General features: G+C 41.6%; 1 protein-coding gene across 2 annotated transcripts in view; it reads right to left on the reverse strand.

Annotated features, from left to right (window-relative positions):
• SLC35F3 (solute carrier family 35 member F3) overlaps window positions 1-12616 on the reverse strand; it is a 167323-nt gene that overhangs the window by 31237 nt on the left and 123470 nt on the right. The gene's annotated exons all lie outside the window — the stretch shown is intronic.

A 12616-nucleotide genomic window follows, 5' to 3' on the forward strand; every position in this document is an offset into this window, starting at 1 on the left:
TCTAGGTGGCTGGGGACACCAGCTTAGTTATCTCCTAGGGTTGGAGATAACCTGGCTATCTCCCAGTGCTGGAAAGCGAGTCAGCTTTGCCATGGCCATGTCTGGGCTACCCAAGAGGTATAGCCTGCTGAAATCTCACTACAACACCCAGAAACTACGAGCTGAAGATCTGCAGGGCTGGGCATGGCGGAGGCTATTTTGCTGAAGGGATCCCAAAGCAGGAATGACAGTTCCTCTGTTCATGCAGAAAGACCCATAGCATGCACTGGCAGAAAGCAGGTGAACCTGGCATCTAGCTGAAGAAGTCTTCCATCTCATTGTAAATCATCCACGCCTGTTCACTGTGTAGTGCTGGGCTAGAACGAGCAGCTCCAGTCACTCGTGAGCATGGGAGAGGCATGAGATGTGTTCTGAAGACTGTAAAACAGCTATTAGGAATCACTCAGGCCCACTGAGGATATCAGCCATGACTTGTACCAAGTCTAATGGAAAAATCAACTAATTCATTCCTGGAGAAACATAAGCTAACAAAGTTGCATCAACAAATCTTGTCTGGTCAGTGCTTGTTTGCATTTTTAATTGCCAGAAAAAGAGAGAGCACCTGACCATGGCAGTGGTTATAAACCGAGTCCTTGTGGAGGAGGGATTGACCAGGCAAGCATGCACTTAAACCAGGACATGTCTTTCAGCTGTCTGCATTTTGCCAAGCACAGAGGGACTGTGTTCAAGGGCTTAGGTGAGCTGAGTATGTGCTAAGGAGCTTATCTACAGGAGTAGGTTAGATCAGCCATGATAAACCTACTTAAGGTGAGCTCACACCTCACCTGCTGCTGCCAGTCTGTCCCCACCGTATCTTTGGCCTGCCTGTGTTTGTGAGGATGGATTTACTCAGGCCTTACCTCTGAGAGAGAAGACAGACTTCTGATGAAGGAGAAGTGTCTGCTGGAAAGCACACATAGATGTTTATGGCTGTTTGCAGGACAGGGCATAGGTCTCAGCCTATTTGTAGCTCTGACCCTTTGACAAGCTTTGCTCCACAGGAAGGAGACCCATTCAGCATCACTGGAAATCAGTACTGGCACTCCTAAACCTTAGTAATGAGTCAAATTAATTATTAAAGATACAGAAAATAACACTAGCAAGGAATCAGCAGGGTTTCCTGATTACTTTCTTTCAATTTGGTTCATAAATGTTGCTGGGGAGCTGGGAGCCAATTTCAGGTGACTTACACTAGTTCAGATTCGCATCTTCACCCACTTCAGAGCTGTGCCAACATGAGATATTTTTGGTTTGAAAAGAGTGTAAATGAACTGAGAGTTTGGCTCACTGGTGAGGATTGGATAACATGATGACAGAAGGGCTTTATAAACACTTATTATTCAAAATCTCTTCTGCAAACGTGAATACGCCTAGGCAATTATCTTGCTTTAGCCACAGATGGGCAATTTTGATGCAATTATTATGCACCTTCAGTACTACAAAGCTTTCAGTGCTATTCCTTTTGAAAATGTCTGAATTAAACAGAATGACAAAACTAATGAACTATTGCATCCTTTTCCTGTCAGCTGCACAACATCTAGTAGATGCCATCAGCACGCTTCACGCAGAGGAGCTGCGTGGTCATGGCTGTTAGCCCAAAGGCATGCAAAAGCTGAGTTTTTTGCTGAAGGCAAACCCATCTGTAGCCTTCAGTACATGAGTTACTTCAGGAAGGATAATTTGTCATTGCACACTCAGACCATGACATTAGATTCACACCAAGACTTTATTTGTCATCTACCTCTCAAATATCCCTAGTGACATGTTTCTAGGTGTGCCTAAAATCTGATTTTTTACTGTTCTGCACTAGACAAAGGCATTTTGAGGCTCCAGATACCACCAGCATAATAGTGGAAGGTGTCTGAAGACACACTGACAAAGAGAACAGTTTGTTTTAAGCACAATTGCTATGGAGGAAACACACTTGTCTCCAGTTTCTCAAAACCACTTGTCTCTGGTTTCTTGCAGCAAACATATCCGGAAAGCCAGCTGTTTTTTGTTGATTTTTTTTTTTTTTTAAAATCCTTAAAACAAAACAAAGCTCAAGAAATATAAAGCAGCAGACAACAGTTTGCAACTTGCCAGCCTAAAGTAAGGTCCACAATTAACTATACATAAAACTGGCATGATTTTAAGAGGAATGTCCTCATTATGACTCCTGCTTACCTGAAAATAAAGCCAATTCTCTGCTCGCTTTTGAAAAGGCGCTAAGAAGATATCTTTAGCAGTTTTGCAGATTTTATTCGTATGTTTATTCTTGCTAAGAAACAAATCTGTTAACATGGGAAATAACTGTTGCTGGTATGATTAAATCTTCCCTAGGTTGTTCTGAGTGACTTATCTGGACTCCTGTAACTTGGATGGCTGCTGAGCCAAACCAAGCCCTGGTGTATGCCAGGCAAGAACCTGCAGTCAGCCACAGGATTCAATATATGAGCAATATTATGGTAAGCACACTGTCCATTGAAATCATACAGGAATTATTGGTTCAGCTTAGCATGCAGAAGAGCTATAAGAACTATCACTCATGCAAATGTTACATTTCAGCAGAGCTCATGCACCCTGCTTTCACATAACACCACATATGGCCCACCATAGCATGCACTAAGCACTCTTTCAGGCTTTTCTTCTTTTTTTCCAGGCTCCTGACAGCTCAGTTGCACACTGATAGGAATTACCTCCCTTGTTTCAAACACCTCACTCATTCTGCTTGATGCCACTCAGCTCTTTCCTCACCTTCCACTATCCATACATGGTTTAGCTGACCCTTGAAAAATCCCCCTACACTTATCCCTCACATGATCAAGAGTACAAATCAACCACAAAATCCATGTGGAACTTGGCAAGGCAGAAAGTTATGGCACTATAGGAACTATCTGGAACTACAGGGGAGGATAGTTTCGTAAGTTGTCTGAAAAAGTCTATGAAATCAATAGAGCTCTTTGTTAAATGCTATAAGACTTTCAGTGGGTTGACCTTAATTGTTGAAAATTTAATGAGCAAGGGCATACCTGCATGTATGTTAACAGAAGGCAGCTGATCATATGGCTGTATGTCGCTGTATCCTCTTCTGGAACATTATTTTTCAACATTAAGTTTTCCTACTTTAGTTCTCCAGAATCAAAAGCCACTTTTTAAAAACGAATGTGGAGGAGTAGGGTGAATTTCAGTCTGGTCAAAGCTTGAGTTCACCTCTGCCAGATGAAATATATCTAAATAGTAGTTAATTTGATATTTTTAATATTCACTGAGTCAGACCCTTCTCTAATGGAAATTAGGAAGAAATTATTTACTGTGAGGATAGTGAAGCACTGGAACAGGTTTCCCAGAGAAGCTGTGGATGCTCCATCCCTGGAAGTGCTCAAGGCCAGGTAGCATGAGGCTTTGAGCAACCTGGTCCAATGCAAGGTGTCCCGGCCCTGGTGGGGAAGATGGAACTCGATAATCTTTAACATCCCTGCCATTCTACAGTGAAATCAGCATGGGGCTCAGTGGAGCTGTTCCAGATAGGGTCAAGTGCTGCCTGGACCCATCACAACTGATATAGAGAACTTAATGAAATACTGCAAATGCTAGGTGCAAATTTGTTTGATTATTAAAAATAAGTTAAGCCCTCATTATAGTGGCTTAATACCATTTCTTTTTAAATTTCAAGGTTAATAAAAAATAAATCAATGTATCCTTGCCTGAGGACAGAAAAATATTTAAGGTGACTCTGGCAAAAAGGGGCAAACAGAAGCAAAAGGGATACCATTCATGACAATACACACTAGTATACGTAATTTTGGGGTATCCTAGAGACAGCACATTAAAAGATGCAATAAAGCACACATAAATTCAATAATAGCTATGCCTCATTCAGTGTCTGCAGATCATAACCATTAACAAAATAACAAAGCAGATATGATGTGGCTCTACACTGAGTAGGTTGGACTAGAGCTCCCTCCCCAGATCCCCAGAAGCTAGAATTACTCCACGATTCTATGACCTGATGTTCAGGGTACCATGGTGAGATGGTCTAAGAAGAGCACCATTTTTTAGATGCTGAAAATATCAGAGAGAATTACAAAGCTGTAGTTTCATTTTTCTTCCAGGTAGTACTAAAGGGTACTGAAAATAGAGGTGAAATTCTTGCTATTTTCTAGTGAGGTAGTGAATAGGAGACTTTTTCATAGCAGAAGAATTATCTTTTTGTACTTGGAAATCTATATGTACTTCAGCTGAAAGCATAATAAGCCAGACTAGTGAAGAAAGCTGTAGTTTCAGTCAGAAAAAGCATGATACAATTTTCAAGTGGCCTGGCTGGCCTCTACAACAGATACAGTGAAGAGCATTAAGGTAAAAAAACCCAGTATTTTGGTGAAGCAAAACATATTTTTAGATGCAATGCAAGGGCAAATGCCAGATGACATAGAGGAACAGAGTCCTCCTCCAGCAAATGGACCTAGACTCATACCATCCAAGGTGCCTCATCTCAGGAATGTATTACATGAAGGTTAATACCAGTCTGTCAATGAAGGGGCATTCATGATGTCTTGAGATCCCTGGGGTTTAACATTTGTGATTGCTGAAAGAGATGGGGGGATGCCATCTTTCACATAAGGCTCCCAGAGGTCCACTCCCTCTGCAGGAATCTGAATGTTTTGCTGCAGCAGTGGAAGTTTTTTGAAGACACAAAGGACACACTGGAGCCGTGAAATGAGCAGCTTCAGTAAATGACCAAACAGGTCCCCAGCCCCAAAGAGACTGAACACAATTTATAAATTAACAAACCACAAGCAACCAATACCAGCTCTAGGTGGGGAAGCACTCAGCTGGAGATGCAAGAAACAGGGAACAGATGAGGCAGCCACAGTAGACTCAGTGTAGGCTTGCTTAGACAAGAGACCCAAGTGATATGGTAATGACCATAATGCCAGAAAGTAAACAAGGCTCTTTCTTTTAAACTTGCAGAGTTGTAGTCCTGACTCCAGGGACTGATAAACCAACCAACAGCTGGGTTATTTCTTTTCCAGAATGAGGCTGAAGAGAAGCAGTCTTCACTAATTGCCATACAAAGCAGGCAAACAACGTAACAAGACTAGATTTTGCTTGCCTTCTGCATTTTGGATTGGATTCTCTGGCAAAAAACTACTATTTGGAAAGGTGTTTTAGCATTAGAAAACACAGAAATGATTGTACATGAGTGTGTGAGTACATATATGAACCAGTATGAACCATATATGAACTCTGCCCATCAGCTCAACTTAACATTATTTCCCTCCAACCTCCCCCATGAATGTTCACAGACAACATTATGTAGCTGCTTGACAGGCTTTTTCAATTTATGATGCCCTGTTCATATACTTACGTTGCTGCCATTCTTCACCTTTGGCTGTTTCTCCCTTTTTACCAGCTACAGCTTTGTCTAACAAGCAAGGGTGGTCAGCTCCTGAAGACCTGGACTGAACAAGATCCTCAGCCAGGTACGTGTGCATTTATATGAAGCTGCCTTTTCACACAAACACAAACAATCCTGGGAAATCTGGACAAAATCCATAACCACTAGGCAGCTGGACAAAAAGGTTTTTTCCACTTCTGTAGTACTGCCAGCCTCCAACACTTCTCTCTGTATCATCTGTCTTTATTGAGAGCTGTTAATTATAGCTACACAGTCTGTTGCCATACATGCACTTTCCTTTTTTAAAGCAGCTTTAAAGGTAGATGCCTTCAAGATATTTTGACACAGATCTGGGCTGGAAAAAAAAAAAAAAGAAAAAGGCAGAATTCCTTATCACTCCTTCCTGGGTTTTGTTGTTGTTTTTGTTGCTGTTGTAAACACCACGGAGAATCTGTCCAGGACAGTCCCTATTCAATGAGTTTGTGTGCTGGGGGTCACTTGGTATGGTGACCAAGGTAAAATACATTCTGCAAAAAGACCATCTCTGAGATATCCTTCCACAGTAGCATACTCTGCCCTTTTTTTTCCTTTGCCAGCCATAAAATGCAGCTACTTTTCTGTTTGTGTGTGCAGGTCACGCCTGGAGGCAGGAAAGGAAGAAGATGACCAAAGGTCCCTTCAGCCTGGCTTGCTTTTGTTCCATGGTCGCAGTCAGTGCAGAGAGATCAGATCAGCACAGGTGGATTTGCTCTTGAGGTCTCCTGAGAAAAGCCCTAGCAGTATGGAAGCTTGGCAGCTTGGTTTACTAACCAGAGGCAGTGTTAATGAAATGCAGTTTAACTACTGACCAGAGATCATTCAGTGCTGCAAGACACTGTATTTTTTCCAAGCAAAAGCCATTATATAAATACATTGTTTCATATCACATGCCCTGTCTGCAGGTAGCACGAACAATTACTTCTCTTTCTAGTCCTTGCCTCAAGCGCTGTTACCTCGTAGGAGGCACATAATGTAATTATTTTAGAGCATCTGTTCAAGCCACAGCAGAGAAGACAAAAGTAATGGAACAACGAGACAAAAATTACAGGACACGACTTAATTCAATCATCCTTGGAATGATTTTGCAAACCAGTATGAAGATTAAAGAACATGGGTTTCTCCTGATCAGGAAATACTCAATCTTTTTTCTTGATTAGCCTTTCATTAAGATCCAAAAGCCCAGAAGAGGCAATTCTCAAGAGATGAAGGATCTTCAGATTAAGGGAAAGCTTTTTTAGAGGACATGAATGTTAAGATCTTTTCAGAACATCATGATCTGAAAAAAGAAATACAAACTCCAAGGATGAACCGTGAGGCTAAGTTAAACGGACTGGTTTCCTAAAGAAGGAGCCATGTACATTTTCTCACAAAAGCTAAGACACAAGCTCTCAGAAACATTGCTAGCTACCTGAATAGAAGGAATTAGCAAACTAGTCAAACAGAATTTTAAAGAGAATCTCTTTAAGGTATTTCCAGGAGATGTAAAAGCTAGGGTAGGTTTAAAAGGGAGGCAAGCATATAAATGCCACCTTTATGTTTCTGAGCTCATCATACAGGCTCACCATTGTGAAAGCTACCTCCAGAGAAGTTAGGACTTAGGCATTACTCTTGTGGCTTTCTGCCAGTGACTCAAATCATGAGCCTAATGTAGGCACCAAGCTCCCATACCATCCATTTGAGGGAGAGAAAAACTACCTCCTCCACCATGGTCCAGGAGCAGTTTTTTAAGCTTTTCAATGGAAGACATCAAGAGGAGGAGCATCTCAATTCTAGTTAGGTGCCTGACTCTGCAGGGTGGAGGGCACTCAACAACACCAAGTTTGACCAATAGGTTTTCCCTTTCTCCTCATCCTTTCCTGCCCCACATTTGTGTTTCTGCTGTAGATGTTTGCTCTCCCCATGCATTTTGGGAGGAAATCAGGCATTCAGCTTCAAGCACTGCAATATCCAGTATGACGCTGAGAAGTTAGCTGTGGCACATTTCCTCCCTAATCTAACCTCTGGTACTGTCTTCAGTGTGTAGAGGAGACTGATGTGAACAGGAGGCTACTCTAGAAAAACTTTGGAGGTGTTATTTTCTCAAGAACAGGCAGCCTGTAGGGCATATTTTTGACAGCTGGCTGAGAAATTTTTGTTTTTCAGGAGACTTCATGAGCAAGAAACCATGACATTAATCTTTAATCACCTAAGAAAACAAGTCTCCCCAAGGAAGCAGCTGAAATGATGACTTATGCAATCATCTGGCGATTGTGCAGCAAGGCTGTATTATGGCAAGCCAGCAGTGCAAAGCCATCTTCAGAACTCCTCTGGGGTGACAACACACCTATCCCACATCCCATGGGGACACGCTTTCCTTTTCAAAAGGAAAGGAATAGCAGCTACCACAGGTTTCATCAGGAAGATAGAACTACTTCACTTGAGAAACAGAACTTGACAACAGCATCATCCTGAGCTCTGTGGCTTGGGCTTCAGCTGAGCTAAGCTCAAATGAATGCTCCGTGACAGAGCTTGTACATACGGCGGGTTGGACACTGGACAGATGTCCACCAGCACTGCCACTACCAAAAGCACCACACTGTTCCAGGCTTCACTAATACTGCTACTAGAAGGCTTCACTAATACTGCTACTTGCTAATTGTACAGTTTGACCTTGTCTTCAGCTAGAACCCCTGGAAGAAATGAGCAGATTCACTGAAAGAAGTCTGAAAGGTGATATGGTAGTCCATCAAAAACACAACACCACGGGCAGCTTGGACAACTGCAGGAGAGATAACTACAAATACCATAAACCTCTTCCACGACAGACATATCTTCTTTTAATTAATCGCTTTGACACCAAGCACAAAGGTAAGTCCTGACAGATTGCTGCAGATATCAAAGTGATTTAATCTGGAGTTACTCCTAACTCTTATCTAACTCAGGAAAGAATCAGATGCTCTACCTTTTAATTTCAACAGTTCATTTTGTTCTTTCATTAGTTTTCCTAGGTATTATTTTTATTTTTCCCAAGCAGTGAATGTGAACTTGAATTGTAAAGTGATTTTATTTTGAGGAACACAAAGTAAATAGGTATTATTTTAAGTATAATATACTGAATTAGACAATTAGAGTTTATAAACTGAAGTTTTTTGAAAGAAAACATGCTTCATTGGGTGACATTTGCTAAAAACACTTGCACTTGTCATGTCCTGATGCCTCCATAGCTTATTTGTGAGTCTCTTAATGCTGTCTGCTCTGGTGGTGAAGCTCCCACCTAAGTAGTAATATAAATCAGTAGGATGCCAAAAGTTAACCACACTGCAACATTTTAATGCTGCTGGGTTAGAGAGACTCATGAACAAAAACCAAGGAAAATCAAGAGTAAAAACACATCCAATCACACCAAATCAGGTTCTGATCTTCCTTCCCCTTAGAGTTTCATTGTGGCCAAGGCACTGGTTACCAGTGCTGCATGGCAGGGTTCTCTGCCTGCTGCAGGAGAGGAGGGCAGTACCCATGGTGCAGTGAGTTGCACTTTCATACGTCAGGACTCAACTCTTTGAATTACTAGGAGTGCTGGGCTACTGTCTCATCCCCTCCATGGTAGCAGAAACACACGTGAAACACATTTAGAAACTGGATCACGTTCTCCAGGACCTCACTCAAGTGAAGCTATGACACCGCAACTTTGTGGCCACTGAAGAGCCAAATCTTCTTAGCCATATGCATATAAATCAAAAATTACTCTCATGAAGTCAATGAGCCAGTGAATCAGATTAGGTGATTACTACCTTAGTCCCCTACCATTGTTGTGCCAGTATTTTTGTTCAGTTTCAAAGGCATAACAATAGTTTGATGTTACCTGCAACTTTTTATTTTTAAAGAAAAACCTTCCAATTCTGAAGAATTAGTGGCAGCTAATTTGGGGCAATATAGAAAGAAAACTATGTTTCAGTGAAAAAGAACATTCTAAAATATGTTCAAACATGGTTGCAGATCAGTGCAGGTATGTGTGAGGATTCATTCACCCAACACATCAGATGCATTCAAGGTTTTAGAAGACATTTAGTTCTAGCTTCTGGTGTTTGCTTTAGTCCTAATGCTTTATGAAACAAAAGCAAGATCTAAATGATAAACAAATAAATACATAATAATGCAAACCATTCTTTAAAGTCCTGTAATGTCCTTCTCAAAAAATCCTTTGGTAAGACTGTACCATCAAGATAAACAGGCTTTCTGAGGTATTCTCCTTCTAAAATGTGAATGCATCCCTCTGTTATTCCCCCAGCTGGCACACACAGGGTCAACCTTTATAAAAGATGTGTTCTGTCCTGCCTGAAGATGAAGAAAGCTAAGCAGTATCTTACAGAGATTTTAATTTAATCTTTCATGTAGTCAGGGTGTTTTAAATCCTAGTGCTTTTAATTTATGTTACCTCATAAATTAATAATGTAGGTATGATAAAGAATAGCAAATCAGATTAAATGTATCATTTTATAAAGCAGTTTGGAAGCAAAAACTATGAAGTACTCTTAAATGATCCATTAGGTGCATAAATCATTGCATGTGCTATTTCTGGACTGGACAATGGTTGAAATGAATAATAATTTAGTTATAATAATTTTATTTTAAGCTAGTGAACACTTGCACAAGAAGAAGGACAGCAATGCTGAACCTGGCATGCTCTTCTGTGGCCTGCCAGAGCTCTTTTACCACTGCCACACATGCAGCTCTGTGCCACAGAGCATGAGATCCTTGGTACCAACCATGGGAGAAGTTCTCCCTGAGCTGTCTATACTTGGGCACAACCCTGGCATTTGACGGAGCTGCACAGCGAGCCTAGAGCAGTTTGGATGTGAGTGCATGAGTTCTAGTTTGCTCTGAAGAGTGACTCTCTCCCCATGTTGTGGACACAACTCATAGTCTACTTCAGCTTAAACAGAAAGCTCCTTACCATGCAATATGTGTCAATCATAAATCCTTAATAAATACTTTGCTTGTGGCCTATTACTCAAAATCTTATAAAGAAACTGAATAAGCCTGCTCTTGCATTCAATGTACCACTATAAAATTTTGGTTGCAAATTTACTACTATTTACAATGGGAAAAAAAAATCTGTATAGCTTGAGACTGGTTAATGAGACAGCTATGTTTGTGTGTGAGACTACAAAACAAAAAGTCATGCATTTACAGCATAACACACATACTGGTATGATACAACAGAAATTTTAAAACCACAAACCCCCATATATGTTTCCTAGTGGCTGCTGTTCTTTACGTGCTCTGTAACTGTACAGGGAGGTCCCCAAAGCACACCTGTGGCTCCGGCGTCCTGAGGAAGGGGCAGTGTGAAGGCACTACCTGTGCCACACGGAGGGGAGGCTGAGCTGCCCATCCCTGCTGAGGAGGAGGTGGCTGTGCAGGTGTCCTTGGGGAGCTTTGCTGCCAAAAATCATCAGTTTAGATGGAAGCGAAGGATAAAAGCAGCAGAAGGTGATTATGTCAGTTTCTTTATAGCTCCAGGTCAGAATTATCTTCTTTTAACTATCCAGAAGTCCATGAAATGTCTACCTGACATGTCCAACCACACCTGGAGATGGTGCTGCCTCATATAAAGCTGCAAAGTCCCTGTATATGTCTTTCTCTCTATATTTGCACACATATATAATATGCAAAAAGTAGGAATAATTAAGAGGGAAGGCTGGAACTCAATGCTTGGGTTTTCTGACGTACACACATGTGACATCTCAGCTCTAACAGATAAAGCAGATGAACCGTAATTCTTTTCACTGTAACTCTTAGTGCAGCACCACTGAAAGGTCTCAGTGTAGACAGTGGACATGCTGAGGCAGACACTATGAAAACATATGGTAAAGGGCAGTCCTCCCTCCTCCCTAAAGGACTTTCTCATCCAAAAGAACAGAGAGTACAAAGAAATCAGAGGTCTGCAGTGACTTGCTCCAAACCATGAAACAAATCTGCAGCAAAGTTAGGAACCACAGCCGTACCTCCAAATGCACAAGTCTACCCTGACACCCAGAAAAAACTCTGTAAGTTAACCCTCTTCAATCTGCTGGTCAGATACACAAATGCACATTCTCTACTAAGTCTGGGCAAGCTTACTGCTAATGATGTTCTCCTGCATCCCAAGTAGGCTGCAGGGCTTGCACCTGCTCTTCAACTCAGCCCTCATTTAATTAAATGGAAGACATAAAACTACCAACTGTATCAATTTACTGCAGGAACAAAGAGTATAATGCTCTGGTTTTAACCCCAGGGATCTGGCAAACCACAACCACTCACCCCAGAATTCAGTTGTATTTAAAACATTAAATTTAAAACATTCTTCCCAGCTGCTCTCAGCTGGAAAAATATTAAAAAACAAAGGAACAAAAAGGTAGTTGCTTTTGGGCTAGATTTGTTACTGTTCTCAGATTAAACTGTAGCTTTCTGTAACCTTCATACTCCTCTCAACTCTGAAGGAATCACCTTTGCTGTGGAGTAAACAACAAATACAACCCAAAGACTAAAGTGCAGGAAACATGGTGTCTTATAAAAATGCCTTTAAAACTTTTGGATGCTGCTCTAGAATCTGCAGTGGATGGTGATATCTGTTATCTGCAGCCCCGAATTATTTAGAACATGAAGAAACTGTAATGATGGCTGAGCAGCAAAATTTCAGCATTTATGATCTTAATCCTTGTCATCTGAGGTAGAACATTTCCTGAGTAGCCTGGTAGATTCTTCCTGTAGTAAGTTTCCACCTTGCTGCTGCGCAGCTGGGAGCTGAGAAATGTGTACTTCTTACTGTTTACTTTTCTGAGCTACTTCATTAAAAGGCTATGAGCCCCACTGTGTAACAGAAGGGGAAAACGTTGTTCACATCCTTCCACATATTGGGGAAGCTCTCTGACATGGGACATCTTGATGGCTGAGTCATTCCATCTGTCCCAGACACCTCTCAGGCCAAAACGAGCAGAGCAGAGCTGAGCTGAGCTGAGGGACCACTCACTGAGAGGCAGTCCTTTGTGCAGCCAGAGCATCCTCAGCCCCTCACAGTGGATGGGCACTCAGGGCTTTCCATGAGTGCCTCAGGCTTTGTGGGTTTGGCTTGCTATAAAGACAAGGTGTGCTGAAGACAAAGTGCTGCCTTTGGTTATGACTGCGCTTCCTCCCGGA

This window comes from Myiozetetes cayanensis, unplaced genomic scaffold, assembly GCF_022539395.1.
Source record: "Myiozetetes cayanensis isolate MyiCay16 unplaced genomic scaffold, myiCay2020 scf2-11, whole genome shotgun sequence".
Classification (NCBI taxonomy): Eukaryota; Metazoa; Chordata; class Aves; order Passeriformes; family Tyrannidae; genus Myiozetetes; species Myiozetetes cayanensis.